Raw genomic sequence first — 21,663 nt, forward strand, 5'->3', positions numbered from 1 at the left:
CGAGTGCACCTTTAATAAAACCTGACCGCAATGAATCTGTAAGTATGAAATGGTGTTATAAAGGAATAATTGACCCAAAAGGAAAAATGCCTGCTGACATGTTGTCTACACCATAAAGCAAATGAAGAGCCTGCTTCTCTCTTCTGGCAACCTGCAGGATGTTATACTTAAAAAACAGGAACCCAGTTCTCTGTGAGTTTTGAAGCACAGCCTGAATTCAAAACAGAGAAGTCCTGGGATATCTAAAGTACAGACAAAAGACAAAAATGGCAAATAAGTTATATAAGTAAAAAAATATTGAGCCAACGCTTGTTTCAAGTTACGTCAAGCACCTTCTTGAAGTACTTCTGGAATTTTAGATGAAGTCCAATAACAGGGATAAGAGAGGTTAGAGTGATGTCATCTAGAAGGAGCAGAGTTTCTTGATCAATCTTCTCGGCTGCAAGAGAAAAGATATGCAGAACAGTTTTGATGAAGATATAATGAAACCAAGCAAGTTGTAGTTATTTTTAAATGAACTTTATATTTATACTAAGATATGTAGTGAAAAAAGGGTTACATTTCGAACCCCACATGACACAATGTGCGTCACAAGTAGCATCCACGGACATCTGGGTGCAGTGAGATTTTTCTGTCCACTTGGACAACCACACGTGAGCAAGAGAATAAAATCAATGAAGTCTGGTTGAGCATGCATATCTTCAGGAAACCAGTCTTTTTCCCATGCGTGCACACTGGTATCCTCACAGGTCTTGGGAGGGAGTTGTGTGGGACTAGTGTTGTCAAAAATACCGGTATCCCGGTACCAAGTCGGTACTCAAACAAAAAAATTATTTACGATACCACAATTTCTGAAGGTACTGGATTACCGAGGATTACCGAGTACCGGGTCTACCCATGCAGAGGCGGGAACTTTCGAACGCTCGCAACAAGCAAAAGATTGCGGCAAGCAAATTAGCTGCTGCGGCAAATTAGCTGCTCACAACTGAATCTTGTCGAAATGAAAAGTGGAAAAAGCCAGGTAATTTGAGGCTGATGAAAAGGGAAACATCATAGATCAGCGAAATCCTATTTGTAAATGCTGCTTTCGCAATTTTATGACGAAAGGAGGAAACACATCAAACTTAATAAATCACATGAAAGACAGACACCCAAATTTATTCAAGCAAATAAAGCAGGTGAATTTAAACTTGCACAGTTAATATTATGTAGATCCCAAAGTATTAGGGAATGATTAAAAAAAAAGTACATTCAGAAGCATGTACCGTTGTGGAATAAGCGGAGGCGGAGCTCTTTAATGGAAACATCCCTGCGTTGCATCTTAAATGCAGTCAAATGTAATGCGTTATTGCTTTATTAAAGTTCAAATAATACAGAAGCAGATCATGTTAATAACTATAAACTCAGAAACTGGCATTTCTCTGTAGAGGTCGACCGATTAATCGGCCGATTTTTTGCATTTTTTACATAATCGGCATCGGCCAATATCCACGCATATCAAGCCGATTATTAGACAGGCGCATCTGTGGGCAGCCTAGTGTTGTTGTGGAACACGTGTTCGACGCACACTGCCCCTAGTCATTTTCCAGCAGAGTGAGCTGACCTCATCCAGTGCCTAAGGAAGGAGCTAAGTTCCTTGGAGAAAACAGTAAGGGTTAAATTTGTATAACTTCTTTAGATTTAATTAAAAACTTTTGATATGTTACTGCCAACTTCAAGAAAAAACGTGACAAACGCGATAGTTGACATGACGTTCGGCTACTTTGGATATTGATAGCGTAGTTGAAGTTGCATTATCACAGCAGAAGGGTTGCTATCATGTCACAATAAGTAAGCAAGAATTTTGCAATTACAGACAGTGAATCTGAGACTTTTATTTGTTCTGTTTGTGTGTCTTATATTTGAGAGGGTTGTCACTCAATGCAGATAATTAAGTAATAAAAATATACCAACGCAGTATAGGTTGAAGGACTGGCTTTGGTAAGCTCGGACGTTATCGGTTCTGCTGTCGGTACTGGAGAAATTAAGAAAATACATTCTTTATTGCTATAAAGAGAAAGTTATTTTATCTCGCCAGCCATTTCTATGTATAATAATATGAAACCATTTGTCTGTGATGCAATTTAGCTATTCGCAGTGAGAGAGAGAGAGAGAACTCGCTCACGCGGTGCCACAGCGAGCACAAAACGAGCCCTGCTTAATGAGTGACAGAACTAAACATTCAGACATAGCCTGGTTTAGATCTGTGATTATTAGTCTGATTTTATTTTAGATTTCGCCTTCCAAAGATTATAAAAAGAATATTTATACGTAAGCCGCATTCTGTCTAGCACAACTTCCTTCCCTTCACAGCGGTGCACTGACATTTCTCCCTAAAACTCAAACTTAACGTCAGAATCAGCACGATCGGTGATTGTTGTAAAATGCAGTCTAGCTACTGTTGCTAAATTGCGGGACGCGTTTAATAATAAAAAGAGCGCAAGAGTACCATTCCCAAGGCGGCGCGTGCTCCGAAACACACCGCAAAGAGACAAGCAAACTATAGGCTACTTTGGGTTTCATGTGCGCGTCTAAACGATCAAATATACACAAAAATGTGTCAAAACGACCGGCTTGGAGATTCACTTAAACACAGTTTATGTCTTAAATGGACGTAGTGTCAATAGTTGGGGAGAAAATATGCTGCATCAGGAGCCTATTAGATCTGAACTCGGTCTTAAAGGGGAAGCTGTCTATTAAACATGTGACGATTGAGACATTACTGCGAATCAAACAACAAAAGGCAAAGAGAAAATCACTTACAGCTCTTGAATGAATAACTTATGCATTAATAAGCATTAATCTATCTATGATAAACTATGCAGTGTTATTTTACAATTGATTACTTTATTAGATTTCTTTTTAGACCACACCTGAACAGTAATGTTAGTAGACCTTCCTGAAATTAAATCACTGTGCCTATATAACGTTTATATTTGTGTAATATATATATATATATATATATATATATATATATATATAACAAAAAGAACCGTTAAGAATACCGTTAAAGTACCGGATCGATAAACAGTATCGGTAAGATTGTAATACCATTAAAACCTTAACGATACCCATCCCTAGTTATGCCTGTGCTTCTCTTGGATGTTCTGAATATTGGATTACGTGTCTGGATTGCCCGTTAATTAAAGCTGCATTTGGATCTCAACCTTCGTGTCTCGGAGCAGTTCGTAACACCTGCTTTGTTTATTTAATATATTTGTTATACATTATTTATACAATATGTTTTTACATTATACATTTTTTATTTTAAGTGTACAAGTGCAGATTGGTCAAGTGTTCAATAAATGTATTTGTTGAGAAATGTTGTCTTAAGTAATTATTTGTGTTACATTTTATCTTTCAAATAAAAGGTTCAAATAAGAGGTTAAAAACAAGCACATATCGGCCAAATATCGGCCAAAATAAATTGGCAGCATTAATCGGCCATCAGCCGACCCGGATTTCAAAAGATCGGCATCGGCCTGAAAAAACCAATATCGGTCGACATCTATTTCTCTGTGTGGTCGGTGCCTCTTCTATGAGTTGCGCGAATGTCCCGATCTAAGGGGCAGAGATTGAAACTGCACCTGGCTGAGAGAGACTCTGCCTCGGGAAACTCATCCCTTGCGCGCGCACGCTAAATGCAGCAAGATTAGAACGCGACTGCTCGCGACTTAAATCATAATATGATATATCTAAATATATGTCCATATGCATTTCTTATCATGAAGAAAAATGGCAAAATGCAGCTTTATTAATAAGAGAGCACTTTGCACATTAGTTTGGAAATAGTTTTTTATTCATTCTGTTGTATGCTTGTTTATTTAGGTTTTGTTTTTTAGTACTTGGTAAAAACTTAAAAGTTGCAAAATTGAAGCAAATCCTATATAAGTGTTCAAAAATACTTTTAAGCATACATTGTTCAGTTTTGTTATAATTAAAAAATAATATATGTAAATTAAATTGTGTTTAATTTAAATATATTATTGATGGCATATTTTTGTTCTTAGTTCTGCTGCTAATGTTTTGTAGACTTTGTTATTAAAAGAGTGTTGTTCAGAAACCTGTTTTTGTGTTTTGCTTTGGTACCGAAAATGGTACCGACTACTGAAATTTTGGTACCGTGTCAACACTATGTGGGACTCCAGTGTAGAGTCGCCTAACACGTTCCCGAGAATGGAGCATGCCTTATGGCCCGGCAGGCTAGAATGGCTGCGGACGACATTGCCCCTCACTCCTCCGCGGCTCAGGAGGTCGTGATATCATATGGATCAAATATAAATAAATATATATAAAATCAGACATAATGTAAATATTTGTGTCACATGACATTACATCACGTCCTGGTACACACGCATAGAAGATCTGCCCTGAAATGTTTCTTTAGTTAAAAAATCGTTTTTATGACATTTATGACCAAACATAATTATGGATTTGTTTCTTACAAAAATGCAGCGATTTGCTTCAGAAGTCCTTCATTGAGCAACTGGATCCATATGGATTACCTGCATGCTGCCTAAATGTGACTTTTGGACATTCACAGTGTTTGTTTGGACCCATTGACTTGCACCGTGGAGGTGCAAAAAAGGACCAGCCTGCCTGATATATCTTTTTAAAAATATTAATTTGTGTTCATCTGACGAACGAAAGGCTTATGATGAGAGAATTGTAAATTTTGTGTGGACTATCCCTTTAGAAATCAGTGGACTACAAGCTCCTGTCTTTTCAATGTAAGTTTCAAGATAGTTTAAATAAGTGTAATATTTTGAAGAAAAACACCACAATGTATTATTTATGCCCTAATAATATGTTGGAAAATTAGCAATGTTCCACTGTGACAGCTTACTACTACCCCTTATAGGTTTCACCATTGAGGCATGTTGTCACAGTGACTTTTTTTTCCTCAATTAATAAAGAAAATATTTGTTTATAAGTATATAAAATATATTGTATAATATACTCGATTTAGATTTGGAATGTTTTGAAGGTTAGTAAATGACAGAAAAGTTTGGGGTGAACTGTTACTTTAAATGTCATGTTTCTGCCCTTTAATTTTGTCAGTGGTGTGTTACATGAAAATCAGTTCATTATGAACCTATTTGAAATTGCTTATTTGCAATGACTACAGCAACCCTGTAAAATAGTATAAATTAATACATACCTTCAAATGTAGGAATTAACTCCTCAAGATTCCTCTCTGTCAGTTTACTTTTCACATATTCATCCATCTGTAAGAAAATACATACCAGTTAAAAGGCATCTTATCATTATGGCCACATTTTAATTATATCCCAATTAAAGAGAACGGCATGGCAAATTTGACGTCACATGAAGCAAACTAGACTTAATTCATCTATGATTAGGCATTTTTGGCTATTTATAATGTGTTGTCAGGTCTAATGTACAAAATAAAGAAATTAAAATTAGGTAAAAATGCCTCATAGCTCTATAATAATTGTGTAATGAGGGACGATGAATACCATTTGCAATCAAATTTAAAACTTAACGCAGTAACTAGTTAGAAGCAGGGCGGGACATTGTGAGACAAGTACCTTTCTGACACAAAAATCAAGTTAGAAAGATAAACTTCACCCTATCACATTTTAGGTAGATAAATATCCAATATTGTACATACGTTTATAATGAAATAAGCTAAATTAATGGATAAAAAAAAAAAAAAAGCCATTTTAAATATCACTTTCTTTTTCGCATCTAGACTCCAGCGTTGAACATTCAAGATGCAGCACGGCTGTCATTCAGCTGTGGAGTAAAATTTGTTTCCTCCGCCAATGAAATTAGTCCAACTAAACCCAAAGCATTAGACTTGCCGCCAAGAAGCACACAAACTGAAAGATTATCCGAATAAAATATGTGAGGGAATCGACATGATGATTTTAGCATCTTTACATTTAAAGCATTTTAAAATCACTCCTCTTAAGCTCCACTTTTACAGTAGCACAGGTCACCGCATCTGCGGTCTTGGTGTGATAGAAATTACTCCACCCGCAAGCTTTAAAAGAACACACTCCTCGCTGCAGACAATTTCACACTTCTCTCTCCATCCCACTTTGATTCGCTATTTTAAAATTTTCCACACTTAGCCTATTCCTGTCATGAACACTGAAAACACAGACGGGCGGAGTGATATGAACACTCGAAAGAACCGTTGGAACTTGTTTAACGTCACGTGCCTGCTCTCTATTCGCAACCCAGCGCTGTTGTGTTACTGGTGAGGAATGGTTGCCAACCCAAGTTGGGTCAAATCAACCCAGCTTTCTTACCCAACAGTCTTAACACAGCAGGTGTGTAGAAAAAAGTATGCTTTATTATTTCTACCCCTCTACAATAGTGCTTCATCATCTGCCAATTATGATTTGCCAACACCCATATCTATTGTTGAAAAGACATTGTTTATCATTGTAATAAACAATAAAGGACTAATGACTCTTCCTTGTGGTGTGCCATTCTCTATCACACCACTAGATGATGTTGATTCCCCAACCATAATCTGTCTTTTCATAAGAAAACCTTTAATCCAATTGTACAGGTGAAACTCGAAAAATTAGAATATCGTGCAAAAGTTCATTAATTTCAGTAATTCAACTTAAAAGGTGAAACTAATATATTATTTAGACTCATTACAAGCAAAGTAAGATATTTCAAGTCTTTATTTGATATAATTTTTAATGATTATGGCTTACAGCTTATGAAAACCTCAAATTCAGAATCTCAGAAAATTCGAATATTACATGAAATCAATAAAAAAAAAAAGGATTTTAAATACAGAAATGTCAGCCCTCTGAAAAGTATAATCATGCATATGTACTCAGTACTTGGTTTGGGCCCCTTTTGCATTAATTACTGCCTCAATGCGGCGTGGCATGGACGCTATCAGCCTGTGGCACTGCTGAGGTGTTATGGAAGACCAAGATGCTTCAATAGTGGCCTTCAGCTCTTCTGCATTGTTTGGTCTCATGTCTCTCATCTTTCTCTTGGCAATGCCCCATAGATTCTCTATGGGGTTCAGGTCAGGTGAGTTTGCTGGCCAATCAAGCACAGTAATACCATGGTCATTGAACCAGGTTTTGGTACTTTTGGCAGTGTGGGCAGGTGCCAAGTCCTGCTGGAAAATGAAGTCAGCATCTCCATAAAGCTTGTCTGCTGAAGGAAGCATGAAGTGCTCTAAAATGTCCCGGTAGACGGCTGCGTTGACTCTGGACTTAATAAAGCACAGTGGACCAACACCAGCCGATGACATGGCTCCCCAAACCAACACAGACTGTGGAAACTTCACACTGGACTTCAAGCATCTTGGATTGTGTGCCTCTCCATTCTTCCTCCAGACTCTGGGACCTTGGTTTCCAAATGAGATGCAAAATTTGCTCTCCTCAGAAAAGAGGACTTTGGACCACTAAGCAACAGACCAGTTCTTTTTTTCTTTAGCCCAGGTAAGATGTTTGACATTTGAAGCCCATGTCCAGGACCCGTCTGTGTGTGGTGGCTCTTGATGCAGTAAATCCAGCCTCAGTCCACTCCTTGTGAAGCTCCCCCACACATTTGAATGGCCTTTTCCTGACAATCCTCTCCAGGCTACGGTCATCCCTGCTGCTTGTGCACCTTTTTCTTCCACACTTTTCCCTTCCACTTAACTTTCTATTAATGTGCTTTGTTACAGCACTTTCAGAACATTTAACTTCTTTTGCAATTATCTTTTGAGGCTTTCCCTCCTTGTGGAGGGTGTCAATGATGGTTTTCTGCACAACTGTCAGGTCAGCAGTCTTCCCCATGATTGTGAATTCAACTGAACCAGACTGAGAGACCATTTAAAGGCTCAGGAACCCTTTGCAGGTGTTTAGCTGATTAGAGTGTGACACTTTGAGCCTACAATACTGAACCTTTTCACAATATTCTAATTTTCTGAGATTCTGAATTTGGGGTTTTCATAAGCTGTAAGCCATAATCATAAAAATTATATCAAATAAAGGCTTGAAATATCTTACTTTGCTTGTAATGAGTCTATATAATACATTAGTTTCACCTTTTAAGTTGAATTACTGAAATTAATGAACTTTTGCACGATATTCTAATTTTTCGAGTTTCACCTGTATATTTTCCTCCTATACTCAGCTGCCCACCTTCATCAGCAATTCTTCTTTCCACAACATATAATAAGCATTTTCAACATCAAAAAACAAAAAAACAACAATGCATTGTGACTAAACGGATTCATCATATTGTAACTTATTCCATCTTGACCTGGAGTTTATGCTTTCATTCTCCTTATTGCTTGTTTGAACATCCAACAAATTATTCATAACTCCTCTCTTATCTTTTAACTGTGGGTATTCTTTAAAAGTATTTTCCCTTATTTTCCTACTTTTTTTTCCTAATTTACTTTTACTAATGCATTTACAGTAGGAACGTCTCTACATTGTCTTCATTTTTAACTGCTATCTTTTCACTCATACTCAAAACCGGGTATTCAAAGTTCTTCCAAATACCATTCATCTTTTTAATTATATTCCAAACCTCTTCTATTAAATCCGGTTTGGGTCTCTTACTGTTCTCTTTACCACTGCTTGTGCTTGTTTATACTCCAACAGAGCTTGATAATTATACGTTTTTCTGAATTTTCTTTTTAATAGTCTTATCACATTTCTCATTCCACCGGGGTACCATTTTAGCCTTCCTTCTTCCTTGATTTCTGGGAATATTCTTATCCAGAGCAGCTTGTGTGAATGTAACAGTATCTTTACTGATCTTCTCAATATTCCCCTCATTTTAATCTCAAATATATTAAGTCCTTCTTCACTCATTCTAATAAACTCTACCCAATTAGCCCTCTCGTACATCCATTTCCCCATCATTCCCCTATTCGTCAACCTTGCATGACCATTATTTATAATAGAAATCAATATTGGAAATTGATCACTTCCAACTTTACAAATGCTTAAAACTCTCCAATTAGTTATTCCTCCAACCAAATCCAATATAAGCTTTAAATTCAAAGCTGATTCCTGCCCTGATGCCATATTTACCATTGTACAACCCCCATCATTGAGACACCCCACAAAGTGCTATGTGCATTAAAATCCCCATATCAGATTACCCTCTCAACACCCTGATGCCAATCTTTGACAAGGACTAAAAAAGTTAATTATTACATAAATGTTATATTCTTCCCATATATCAATCACCACATCCTCCATTGACTTTCCCTTTCCCACCACTCTATAAGGCATTCCCAATTTAATGCAAGTAACTAGGGCTGCACAATTAATCAAAATGAAATCGAAACCGCGATATGATATTTTGCGATTATTAAATTGCAAAGGCTGCGATTTGCGCTGCTCTTTCCAGTCTATATTAAATTAGCACATTGTTACAGTGTTTTCAGAGTGGTTCTGTGCTCCCTCTCATGCTTGGAGTAACAGAAGTGCTCTGAGTTCGGTTCCATTTGCTTACGTGCGCTAAATGATTTATTTACACAAACTGGCACGTCCTGTGTGAAGTGTTTTTTATTATTATCTGCGGTAGCAGCATCTCAGTCTCCGTAAGGCACAGGTATCATAATAATATTGCAGAAAACAAGATGGGGTATAATTCAAACATCTTTATTAAATGATTTCTGAGCAAACAGCATTAACAGTAACACCTGTAGAGTCCACTTCTCCTGTCATTTGTTTACCTCACGAGAGAGCGTGTCGCCCTTATTACACTCCACGTGGAAACAAGTGAAAGCGGAACTAATATTACCAACATCCAACAAAATGAAAAGGAAGGAATATACATATAATAAATCTATATCAAATATTTAGTTACTATAATATAATGCATTGCTAAATTAAATATAATTAATACAAATAATTAAATGAAATGGTGACAAACTAACCAAAATCTTCACTTTAAATTTAATTACACCAATGGGTTATCAGGTAAACTTCAGTTTGAAATTAAGCCTCATTCTTTAGGACTATCTTATATATACAGTAAAGAATAGTTTGTATAAACCTACTAGTTTTTAAGGCCTAGAATAAAGAGTAACGTTTATATTTTGTGTGTACTGAATTATTCAATCAATCAATCAACATTATTTTTGACAGCAAAAACTAGGCAACAACTATGGTTTTACCAACAGGGAAATGTAGTGACAGTGACATTGAGCAGAAAGCTTACATATGACCAGTTTTGACAGAGCTGCTGATAAAAAGTTAAATGAACAGCATCAATAGATGTGATGAAAATTGGAGATCGGTGTCGGATGTTAAAATCCTGATTTGAGCATCCCTAATATTCAAGTCGACTGTTTCAAAAACGAATGTTGATGATTAGCGGGAGGAGATCCTGTCACAAAATGGACAAAAACAAGTACACGGTGGATGGTAACATTTGGATATGAAGAAGACTTTGTTTCACTGTATTTATTTGTTTGTGGGTGAACTGAAAAAAGGTCTCAGTTTGGTTCTTTTTAAGAGGGCTCAAAGGTGAAAACCCCAGTAGCCTTTTTGCAGTTGAACATGTGGAAAACATTACCATCATAATCGCAGTTCAAATCGCAATTGCAATAGTTTTCAAAATAATCGCAATATGACTTTTTGTCCAAATCGTGCAGCCCTACAAGCAACACACCTTCCACCACTACTCTCTTCACGATCCTTTCTCACAGTTGTATACCATCTCAAGACAAAATCAAGCCTAGACTTGAGCCATGATTCCATGATACGAATGCCCGCCGACCATGGGAGGGAGAAGGGGCTCCTATAGTTAATCACCTGGAGCGGTCAAGGCCGCTGCCAGGGGCGGGGGGAGACCCCTACAAGCCGCTATATGCGGCGGGGTCGAGACGACCGCCAACCCCAAGCGGGGAGGGGCTCCCATCTGACCGCCTGGAGAGGGAGAACCGCTGCCAGGGGCGGGGGGCCAGAAGACTGCCGCTGATCCGCCCGGGTATGCGAGGCTGTAGTCCAGTGGAGGTTGGAGGAGTGGCCGAGGACCAAGCTATGGCGTATCGGAGAACCGCTGAGTAAGTGTTTTTTTTTTTCTCTCTCTCCTCTCTCTCTCTCCCACTGCCGCTCCTTGTTGGCCTTTCCCTCTCTTTTGAAAAATGTTGAATTTTTTTTTTTATTTCCCTCCCCTTGTCCCCTCCCTCATCCTGGTAGATGGGGAAGATCTGCCGGCAGATGGGGCGGAAGGCATGCCCCTCCCCAGGGAGAGAGGGAGGGGGGTGTACGTCATGCCGGGGGCTCCCTGGCCTGAGAGAACGAGGGAGGAATGTGGCAGGGCGGAGGGCTGGGCCGGGTCGTGATTCTGCACACCCGGCCCCTAATCAGGCTAATTAGCCCTCGAGAGGGATAAAGGCTGACCGAAGACGACAGAGAGAGAGAGATTTACGGACAGCTGTCCAACACCTGTGTGTGTGTGTGTGTGTGTGTGTGTGTGTGTGTGTGTGTGTGTGTGTGTGTGTGTGTGTGTGTGTGTGTGTGTGTGTTTGTGTCTTTTTGGTTCAGTTCATAATTAAAATATTATTTGTATTGTCAAGCTGGTTCTCGCCTCCATATTTCCATTAATACCTTAACACATACATAGCAATATGTCCATATCTTTGACAAATGTAGCAACTTAAAGGCTTACTCACATATGCTCTCAAATGATAACTGATATAACCTATCATAACCCTGTCTAGCAAAACACCTAACACTTTGTTACCTTATCTAGTAACCTGCAAATGCCTTGCATCTACTGCCTTACCTCCCTCTACATTTCCTTTAAATTTCTCCTGTGATCACTCCATTAACCCATAACTCTTCACCTACTGGCTTACAATTCATTGCCTCTTGATTACACACTCTTTTTAATCTCATTGCTTTATTTCTCTGATCATTGCTACTACATGACACCATCAATGCCACATCCTGCAGTATTTTAGCAAACTTAAGATCAGCTATTATCTTTCTCAATTCCTTTGTCAATGCAATTGTGATAATCCTTGTCAAACCATATCCTTGTTTAAATCTTACCACCATTTTAAATTCCTCACTCTTACCACCTGCCATATCACCCTCTCCACCACTATCCCCAATACTACTTACTGACTCTTATGTTTTCCTTTTCTTTATCTTTTTTTTTTGTGACTCTTTCCCCCTCCCTTTACCTTTGTCCTTCCCATCCTCCTCCTCTGACTCAGCCTTTTTTAGATTTTTGTCATTCAGACCTTGTCATCTCGGATTGGGTCCCACAGTTTTGACAGACGATAGACCAAAAAGTCATTAATTTCTAATGGAGTGTCGCACGGGGGCTGTGTGAGTTTTCGACCATCTCCGGATGCGACATTTATAAATATTGAAACTTGTGTGACTAGACCGAATCAGAGATTATTTTGCAGAGATGGGCTACTTCTATTAACATTATTGGGAGAAATTGGAACACTCAACCAAGCAGCACTGAGCACCCAATTACGCATGTGCATAAGCTATACAAGCCGGGAAAATTAGATTTTTATTTAGCGTAATATGAGGAGAAGAATTACAATTTATGATACAGCCCGACCGGAAGTGATGTATTCATGCAAAACTATAAGTGCAAAGTAAGAAATATCAATAGATTTGTCCTAAACTTTTTTCTAAATGCCTGCTTCTTCTGCATTTTGGACAATTAATAATATAGAAGTCATAAATGAATGTTTAAGTTGCAAATATCACAAAAAGCTTTTGGAATTACAGTAAACGTGTGATTAAATGTGAACATGTCACTTATTTCTGCATGCGCAAAACCTACATATTTAAAATTACATCTATGAATTCCTGATTCATATTTTCTGAATTAGTGTTGCTGTTAATTATCATAATATTAACTATAAAAACTGAAATTGTAAATAATACTATTAATAATAAATACTGAGTGAATATTAATCCTAAATTGTATTGAATTCATTCATCTGCTCAACAAAATCACACACAGTAATGTCATTCTGAGGTAAACCTTTGGTAGCTTCTATGAACAAAATCCAATGTGAGCAAAATGACACGTCATCACTACTGCCACTAGGGGGAGAAATACAACAGTCGTATGCGAATGTTGGAAGTCTAATTGGTTGGGACCTCTAGTGTGTGGATCTACCATGATCTGTTGATGTGGGAACTCATGTGTTTGTTGTTTACAGTGGGGGTGTGGCTGCACGTCGTGATGTGAGACACAACTGCACGTTCTTACCACTTCAGGAATAGATCAAAATAGGAGTTTTGGAACTTGAATATTCTTGAAGAATGTAGATGGAATAAGAGCCTTTTGTGGAGAAACTATTTGTCAAGACTGACGTTTAATATTGCAAGTGTGACTTTCCTTGTGTTTCCTCTGTGAATGAAACAGATTTTTTTATACTGTGTCTTATTGAAGGCTGGACAATTGAAGGAACATGTGAATAATTTATAATTATTGTTTTGGTGTTGTATTTGATATTGCATTTGACGTAAAGTAGCTTTTAATAATTGTATGGTGAACTTGTGGAAAATAATAAATGTAGCTTTCTTTCTAATTACAAGGGCTAAACGATTAGTTGACGTTATCGACAACGTTGACAAAAAAAATGTCAACAAACATTTTAATTGTCGAGTAGTTGTTTGATCTCATTTAAAGTAACACGAGATCACATTAAACTCTAATTATGACACGTGAGAGCAGCACTGTAGTTCGCGCCTGACTGAGGAGAGGAACAAAACACAGATCACAGTCCAGATGCACTCTAAACTTTCCAAACAACTTCAGCTTATGTAGATCACAAAGAACAAGGGAATTATACAAAAATACCAAACAAGTAAATTCAGAAGCACTCTCATTGTGAAATAAGTGGAATCGGAGCTATTTAAAGGAAACAGTGGTGTTACATCTTAAATGCAGTTTTAATGCGTTATAGCTTTATTAAAGTTCAAATAATACGGAAGCAGGTCATGTAATTAACTACAAACTCGTTTTTCTGTGCGGTCAGCACCTCTTCTATGAGTTGCGCTAATGTCGAAACTGCACCCGGCTGATACACACTGTCGTGGGGACGCTCGTCCCTCGAGCCCACACTTGCTAAAGCTATATTATTTTTAGATTTTTTTTTACATGTAGATTCAACTTTATTGTCATTGTGCAGAGTACAAGTACAAAGACAACGAAATGCAGTTTGCGTCCAACCAGAAGTGCAAAAAAGCAGAAAAGTGCAATGTGATAATCAAGTATAGACAGGTGGTGCATAGGCAGGTACAGAAATACAGGTCCTTCTCAAAAAATTAGCATATTGTGATAAAGGTCATTATTTTCCATAATGTAATGATAAAAATTAAACTTTCATATATTTTAGATTCATTGCACACCAACTGAAATATTTCAGGTCTTTTATTGTTTTAATACTGATGATTTTGGCATACAGGTCATGAAAACCCAAAATTCCTATCTCAAAAAATTAGCATATCATGAAAAGGTCTCTAAACGAGCTATTAACCTAATCATCTGAATCAACTAATTAACTCTAAACACTTGCAAAAGATTCCTGAGGCTTTTAAAAACTCCCAGCCTGTTTCATTACTCAAAACCGCAATCATGGGTAAGACTGCCGACCTGACTGCTGTCCAGAAGGCCATCATTGACACCCTCAAGCAAGAGGGTAAGACACAGAAAGACATTTTTAACAAATAGGCTGTTCCCAGAGTGCTGTATCAAGGCACCTCAGTGGGAAGTCTGTGGGAATGAAAAAGTGTGGCAAAAAACGCTGCACAACGAGAAGAGGTGACTGGACCCTGAGGAAGATTGTGGAGAAGGACCGATTCCAGACCTTGGGGGACCTGCGGAAGCAGTGGACTGAGTCTGGAGTAGAAACATCCCCGCATTCCCCAGGTCAAGCCACTTTTGAACCAGAAACAGCGGCAGAAGCGCCTGACCTGGGCTACAGAGAAGCAGCACTGGACTGTTGCTCAGTGGTCCAAAGTACTTTTTTCGGATGAAAGCAAATTTTGCATGTCATTCGGAAATCAAGGTGCCAGAGCCTGGAGGAAGACTGGGGAGAAGGAAATGCCAAAATGCCTGAAGTCCAGTGTCAAGTACCCACAGTCAGTGATGGTCTGGGGTGCCATGTCAGCTGCTGGTGTTGGTCCACCGTGTTTTATCAAGGGCAGGGTCAATGCAGCTAGCTATCAGGAGATTTTGGAGCACTTCATGCTTCCATCTGCTGAAAAGCTTTATGGAGATGAAGATTTCTTTTTTCAGCACGACCTGGCACCTGCTCACAGTGCCAAAACCACTGGTAAATGGTTTACTGACCATGGTATTACTGTGCTAAATTGGCCTGCCAACTCTCCTGACCTGAACCCCATAGAGAATCTGTGGGATATTGTGAAGAGAAAGTTGAGAGACGCAAGACCCAACACTCTGGATGAGCTTAAGGCCGCTATCGAAGCATCCTGGGCCTCCATAACACCTCAGCAGTGCCACAGGCTGATTGCCTCCATGCCACGCCGCATTGAAGCAGTCATTTCTGCAAAAGGATTACCGACCACGTATTGAGTGCATAACTGAACATAATTATTTGAAGGTTGACTTTTTTTTGGTATTAAAAACACTTCTTTTATTGGTCGGATGAAATATGCTAATTTTTTGAGATAGGAATTTTGGGTTTTCATGAGCTGTATGCCAAAATCATCAGTATTAAAACAATAAAAGACCTGAAATATTTCAGTTGGTGTGCAATGAATCTAAAATATATGAAAGTTTAATTTTTATCATTACATTATGGAAAATAATGACCTTTATCACAATATGTTAATTTTTTGAGAAGGACCTGTATATTGCAGTGTTATAGTGCAGAATAAATATGTCTATGTAATATGAGCAGTGTATGAACAACATGTACAGATATGTGCAATGTAGTAGCAGTGACATTTGAAATAGTAGTAGAATAATATAGTGTGTGTCAGCTTTAGACTTCCTGAAGTCCACAATGAGCTCTTTTGTCTTCTTGGTGTTGAGAGCCAGGTTGTTGTCAGTGCACCATGATGATAGGTGCTGGACCTCCTCCCTGTAGGCCGTCTCATCGTTGTTACTGATGAGACCAATCACCGTAGTGTCGTCTGCAAACTTGACAATGGTGTTAGAGCCATGTACAGGTGTGCATTCGTAGGTGAAGAGGGTGTAAAGGAGAGGGCTCAGCACACATCCCTGTGGTACGCCGGTGTTCAGGGTGATGGTTGAGGAGGTGTGGTTAGCTAACCTAACAGACTGAGGTCTGTTGGTTAGGAAGTTCAGAATCCAGTTACAGAGGGAGGAATTGATGCCCAGTTCACTGAGTTTGGTGATGAGTTTGGAGGGGATGATGGTGAATGCTGAACTAAAGTCAATGAACAGCATTCTCACATAGGTGTTGCTATTGTCAAGGTGGGACAGGGCAGAGTGAAGTGCCGTAGAGATGGCATCCTCTGTGCTCCTGTTCTGATGGTAAGCGAATTGGAAGGGGTCCAGTAAGGGTGATCAGCAGGTCTTGAGATGGGCCAGGACCAGCCTCTCGAAGCACTTCATAATGATGGGTGTGAGTGCAACTGGACGGTAGTCATTAAGGCTCGTTGCATTGGAGTGTTTTGGCACCGGCACGATGGAGGTGGTTTTAAAGCACGCGGGGACAGCTGCTTGGGCTAGTGACGGATTAAATATGTCGGTCCAAACCTCAGTCAGCTGCACAGCACAGGCCCGGAGTACGTGTCCCGGGATACCATCAGCACCAGCAGCCTTGCGTGCATTAATCACCAGCAGCCTGCTCAGTGCCATGCACACATTGGTTGAGGAGAGTGTGAGGGGCTGGTGAACTGAAGAGACCACAGCCTTGATGGCCACTTCCTTGTTGTCCCTATCGAAGCGGCCATAGAAGTGGTTCAACTCATCAGGCAAGGAGACCAGTGACGGGGGGGGGGGTGGAGTTAGTAGCTTTGTAGTCTGTGATGGCCTGGATGCCTTGCCACATGCGTCGGGGGTCAGAGTTCTTCTTGAAGTGATCCTCAATCCTTAGCTTGTGGTTGTGTTTGGCCTTTTTGATGCCCCTATTCAGGTTAGCCCTGGATGAGCTACCCAGATAGCAAAAAATGTCCGCACGGCTTCTTTTTGCCGCTGTCCCCAAGCTGTCGGCTATAGGTGCGTCCCACTGGCGGTGATCCAGCGTTTGCCGCCGAATTCGTCACGCCCATTTCTTGCGAGATGCCACCGGCGGTCAGACGGCGGGCAGCCAGCGTCATTTCTCTGGCGGTTGCCTCGCGGCAATTCGACCGCTGTCGGCCGGCGGCAATTCGACCGCGTCGCCGGCGGCAATCGATCATGTCGGCCGGCGGCAAGCCGCTTTGAAATACAGTCACAGCTTGACTCTCAAAATCGACCAGCCATTTGGCTATTATTATTTTTGCTCCAAAGCCATTAGGGTTTATAACAGATTCTTGACTCTTGATTCCATGATAAGGTAAGGTTTAGGAAATGACATTTAAATTACTTTGAAACTCTGAAGCGATTATACAGTAATATATGTAAAATATATTGAATTATTTATGCACTTAGGTGAAAATTGTTTATATTTCTTTGATTGATGCACATTGAGACATGCACCAATAAACCAAGAATAATTCCTTTTTGTAAAACTTACTTGGCAATAAATATCTTTCTGATTCTGATTAGGTTTAAAAATAGATATTTAATACAGGGTATGAAAAATTTAGCAGAATAAATTGATGAAGTTAGACTTTTCACCAATGCCTGACTATCAGTGAACAGTGAAAGACATCTGTCCCCGTTTTGACGTGAAGGATAAACTCAATGAAAAAGCTTTCTCCCTGGTTTCACAGTTGCGCAGAAATTTCGTTTGTCTGTAATTTTTTTCCAACCTCGATTTTTTTTTTTTTTTTTTTTGTTGTTATTTTACCTTTTACAGGTAAGGGATTCATTTGCAATTACGACCTGTACTAATGTTTAAGAAAGTGTGAAAGTCCCTGTAAAGGCAATAAAAATTAAATAATCCAAACACACTATACATGGTAAAAATGTATTGCTAAAACACATTGCACTGTGGACTGTGAAGTACTGAATTGTGTAGTTAAACCGTTAAACAGTTTTGCACCAGTGCTGTGTTCAGGATTCTTTTGGGCGGGGCTAAAACGGTGGCTCGATGACGCACTGGACCCACCGAGGCAGGCCCCTCCCGTAACAATATGACTAGAGCACATTCGGTTCAGTTTGCCATTCATGATCAATCAGAATAATTTCACAATGCAAGGTTTATTAGGGAAAACATCTAGTAACATTTATCACTTTGTTATTAAGTATCTGAGAGACGTAGACTTAGACAAAAGGATTTAATTATTATTTTTTTTATTTATTTATTTATTTTTTTTAAGCTAAGTTCCAATATCTCTTGATTCACACTCCAGCCCAGTCGGTGGCGGTAATGCACCGTTAAGTTGGTTTGCCAACCGCCATAAAAACAAAAAAAAAAAAAAAGAAAGAAGAAGAAAGAAGAAGAAGTTTGCCATTCAGTCACGAGTTACAGTCAGACTCAGTACTAGTTTCAACAGCCTACAGTTAGCAAAGTCATCGACTACCATCGTTTAAGTAAGTACATGTTTCCTTTTTGTGTAACGCAATATTATGTTTACATTGTTTTTAAAATATCTAAGTTAGTCACCATTGTTCTTGCAGTATGCTGCTAGTCCAGTAGCTAGAGTGGCTAGAAAGTGTTAGCTAACACGTGCTGTTTTGCCCTCCTTACAGTACACACTGAGGTTAAGCAATGTTGCTAGTAACATTACATGTAGAAATGTTATTAACTACATACAGTAGTTAGCCAAAGCTTTACATCTAGAAAGACTAAGTATAACTTGTGTGTTTTTTTTCTAACAAAACAATGATGTATATAGGTTGTTGATGTATATATGTATAACGCCATAGGGTTATCTAAAATTAAGATTGTACACTGCATATTCTACAGTCTGAATCCACAGCCGGTCACATTTTAAATTTATGAGAAGCTTCAGAGAAATGTAATTTGTAACCCTTTTTTTTTTTTTCTTTCAGCTTCGGTTTTTGGCAATCAAGTGTGGGAGGGACCTCAAGACAACTGTGTGGCTGAATGCTTGAGAGTATCTTCTCTAATCGCCTTTCCATTAACACAACCTGGACTGGTGCAGGGAAAAAGCATGTTTTAGAGACATGTTCCTGAAGACCATTGTTCAAAGTAAGTTGGCTATTTTTTTTATATTTAAGTAGATGTGTATGACCTTATGCCAATCAAATGGAATGACAGATCTTTATTTTCTACAGGAGCCATCCGGAAGAACTTCGGCAACCCAGGATGCCACTGATGAGGCGATCCAGGTTAACGCTACGCTGCTACCTGAAAGGAGCAGCTGACCGTGAAGGTGGAAAAAGGCCGCACAGCTGAGAGGGACCCACAGCCGACCCCTCAAACCTAGGCTGACTACCGACACCCCTGCTAAAAGTGTCAGACTAAACTCACTCAATCCACACTCTTCACTAGAAATTGCTGTTTTTTTTTTATTTTTCCCCATCTCGTGACCCTGCCTTCAGGGCAGCTCCTTGGATGAATATGGGATGTTTTTTTTTTTTTTTCCTCTCATGACCCTGCCTTCAGGGCAGCTCCTTGGATGAATATGGGATGGTTTGTCTTTTTATACAGGCATACGAGGAATCACTGAAGATGTGCCAATTTGCACTGCCTCATTCTGGAGGTCGAGGAAAACCAGACCCCAACCACTCCAGACATTGTGATTGACTGTGTTCTCAACAGCCAGATTTTCTGCTGTTAATTGCATTTGTTCCCACTTATTGTCATGTTTAAGTTGAATGTAAAACTTTACATTATCCTGCACATTCTTTGATACCAAAGATCTCAATTATTTAATATACAATTTGCTGCTTATTTCATTGTTACAGTGCTTAACTATTCTATTTTTAAATATAGCTTATAAATCCTAGATTATACATCTAATACTTGATATTTGCACATTATCTGGTATCAAATATTCTACTTACCGTGACTTTAGTATTGGCTTATTTCATTCCGTCAGTGCTTAACGATTCTATTATAGTTTGTAAATCCTATTTCATACCTCTGATATTTGATATTGCACTTTTAACTAGTACCAGTTAATTCTACTTTCATTCCATCAGTGTGCTTAACTGTTATTCTATTAAAAATAGCTTGGTTATACTATTTCATACCTTTTGATATTGCACTTTCACTAGTACCAAAAATTCTACTTTCATTCCGTCACAGTGCTTAACTGTTATTCTATTGTTAAATATAGCTTGTAAATCCTTGTGCCACAGGTCAGCATTGCAGTTATAATGGCATATTCTACTCCAGAGCTTTACTCTAAATTATTACCACTTATCCTATTGTTAGAAATGACTTGTAAATATGATGTTATACCTCAATTTATTTGATATCCTGCACTTTATTTGGTACCAAATATCCTCATTGCTTATGTTTACTGGTAATTCTTTTCATCCCAGAGCTGACCTCTTTATATTATTTACAATTGTTGTAAGTGTTACAATAGTGTTTTTTACAAAAGTGTTTTTTTTTTTGCTTGTTTTTACCAAAATTTAATTGAAACCTGCATTTTCTTTGGGTGTATATATGTTTGTATTTTTCTGTTATTTATATTTCAGTGATCTGACATATTGTTTCAATGACAGTTACTGTAATTTGAAATGTGGAATAAAAACGGCAAATGGAAATATGTCTGCTTTGATCAATCATTATTCTTGATAAACTGCATGCTATAAATAAATATATATATATATATACAATAAGCGGCGCAGATCGCTCGAAAAGCGGTTTGCCTCCGGCGGTCCGCCTTCGATATAACGGCGGCGGAGCGGCGGCTGGCCAGCGGGCCGTCCGCGGAACGAAGGCGGTAGGAAGGCGGCTGCCGCTTTTAAAAAGCGGCTGCCGCCGGCGGACCGCCGTCGAACGTGTTTGCGATCTCGCCATTCTGCCGCTTCTACTGCCGCCGGCGCGCCGCCGGCGGACCGCCGACTTATTGCTATCTGGGTATAGGCTTGAGAATCACCTGATCTGAATGCAATGTCTCGTGCCTTCAGCAGGAGTCTTACCTCACTGTTCATCCATGGCTTCTGATTAGGGAAAGTGGTAATCCGTTTGAGGGTGGTGACACTGTTGATGTTTGTGTTGATACAGTCCAGAACGGAGGAGGCATATGAATCAATGTCCGTGTGGGAGTCGTGGGTGGCCTGAGTTGCGAACACTCTCCAGTCAGTGTTTCCAAAACGCTGCTGAAGTGCCGAGTCAGCTCCTTCTGGCCACACTTTGACTGTCTTTGCTGTTGGTTTCACACGTTTGATGAGTGCTAAATACTTGGGCAGTAGAAACAAAGAGAGGTGATCTGAGTGTCCTAGATGGGGGAGGGGAGCAGCTTTGTATGCATCAGCTATATTTGTGTAGACTTGGTCTAAAATCTTTCCTCCTCTTGTGGGGAATGATATTTTTATGGAATTTAGGCAGTACAGTCTTTAAATTCGAGTGGTTAAAGTCACCCGCAACAATGTAGGCTGCCTCGGGATGCAGAGTTTGTT

General features: G+C 39.2%; 1 long non-coding RNA gene across 1 annotated transcript; it reads right to left on the reverse strand.

The window, feature by feature from the left end:
* Positions 1-303: 303 nt before the first annotated feature.
* LOC127651857 (uncharacterized) lies at positions 304-21,257 on the reverse strand. The gene is made up of 3 exons (XR_007971621.1): positions 21,184-21,257; positions 5,201-5,267; positions 304-439 (listed from the first exon to the last, which is right to left on the reverse strand). It is a non-coding gene; the product is annotated as an uncharacterized LOC127651857 (long non-coding RNA).
* Between the last annotated feature and the right edge of the window lie 406 nt (positions 21,258-21,663).

This window comes from Xyrauchen texanus, chromosome 11 (genome assembly GCF_025860055.1).
Source record: "Xyrauchen texanus isolate HMW12.3.18 chromosome 11, RBS_HiC_50CHRs, whole genome shotgun sequence".
In the NCBI taxonomy this organism is placed as follows: Eukaryota; Metazoa; Chordata; class Actinopteri; order Cypriniformes; family Catostomidae; genus Xyrauchen; species Xyrauchen texanus.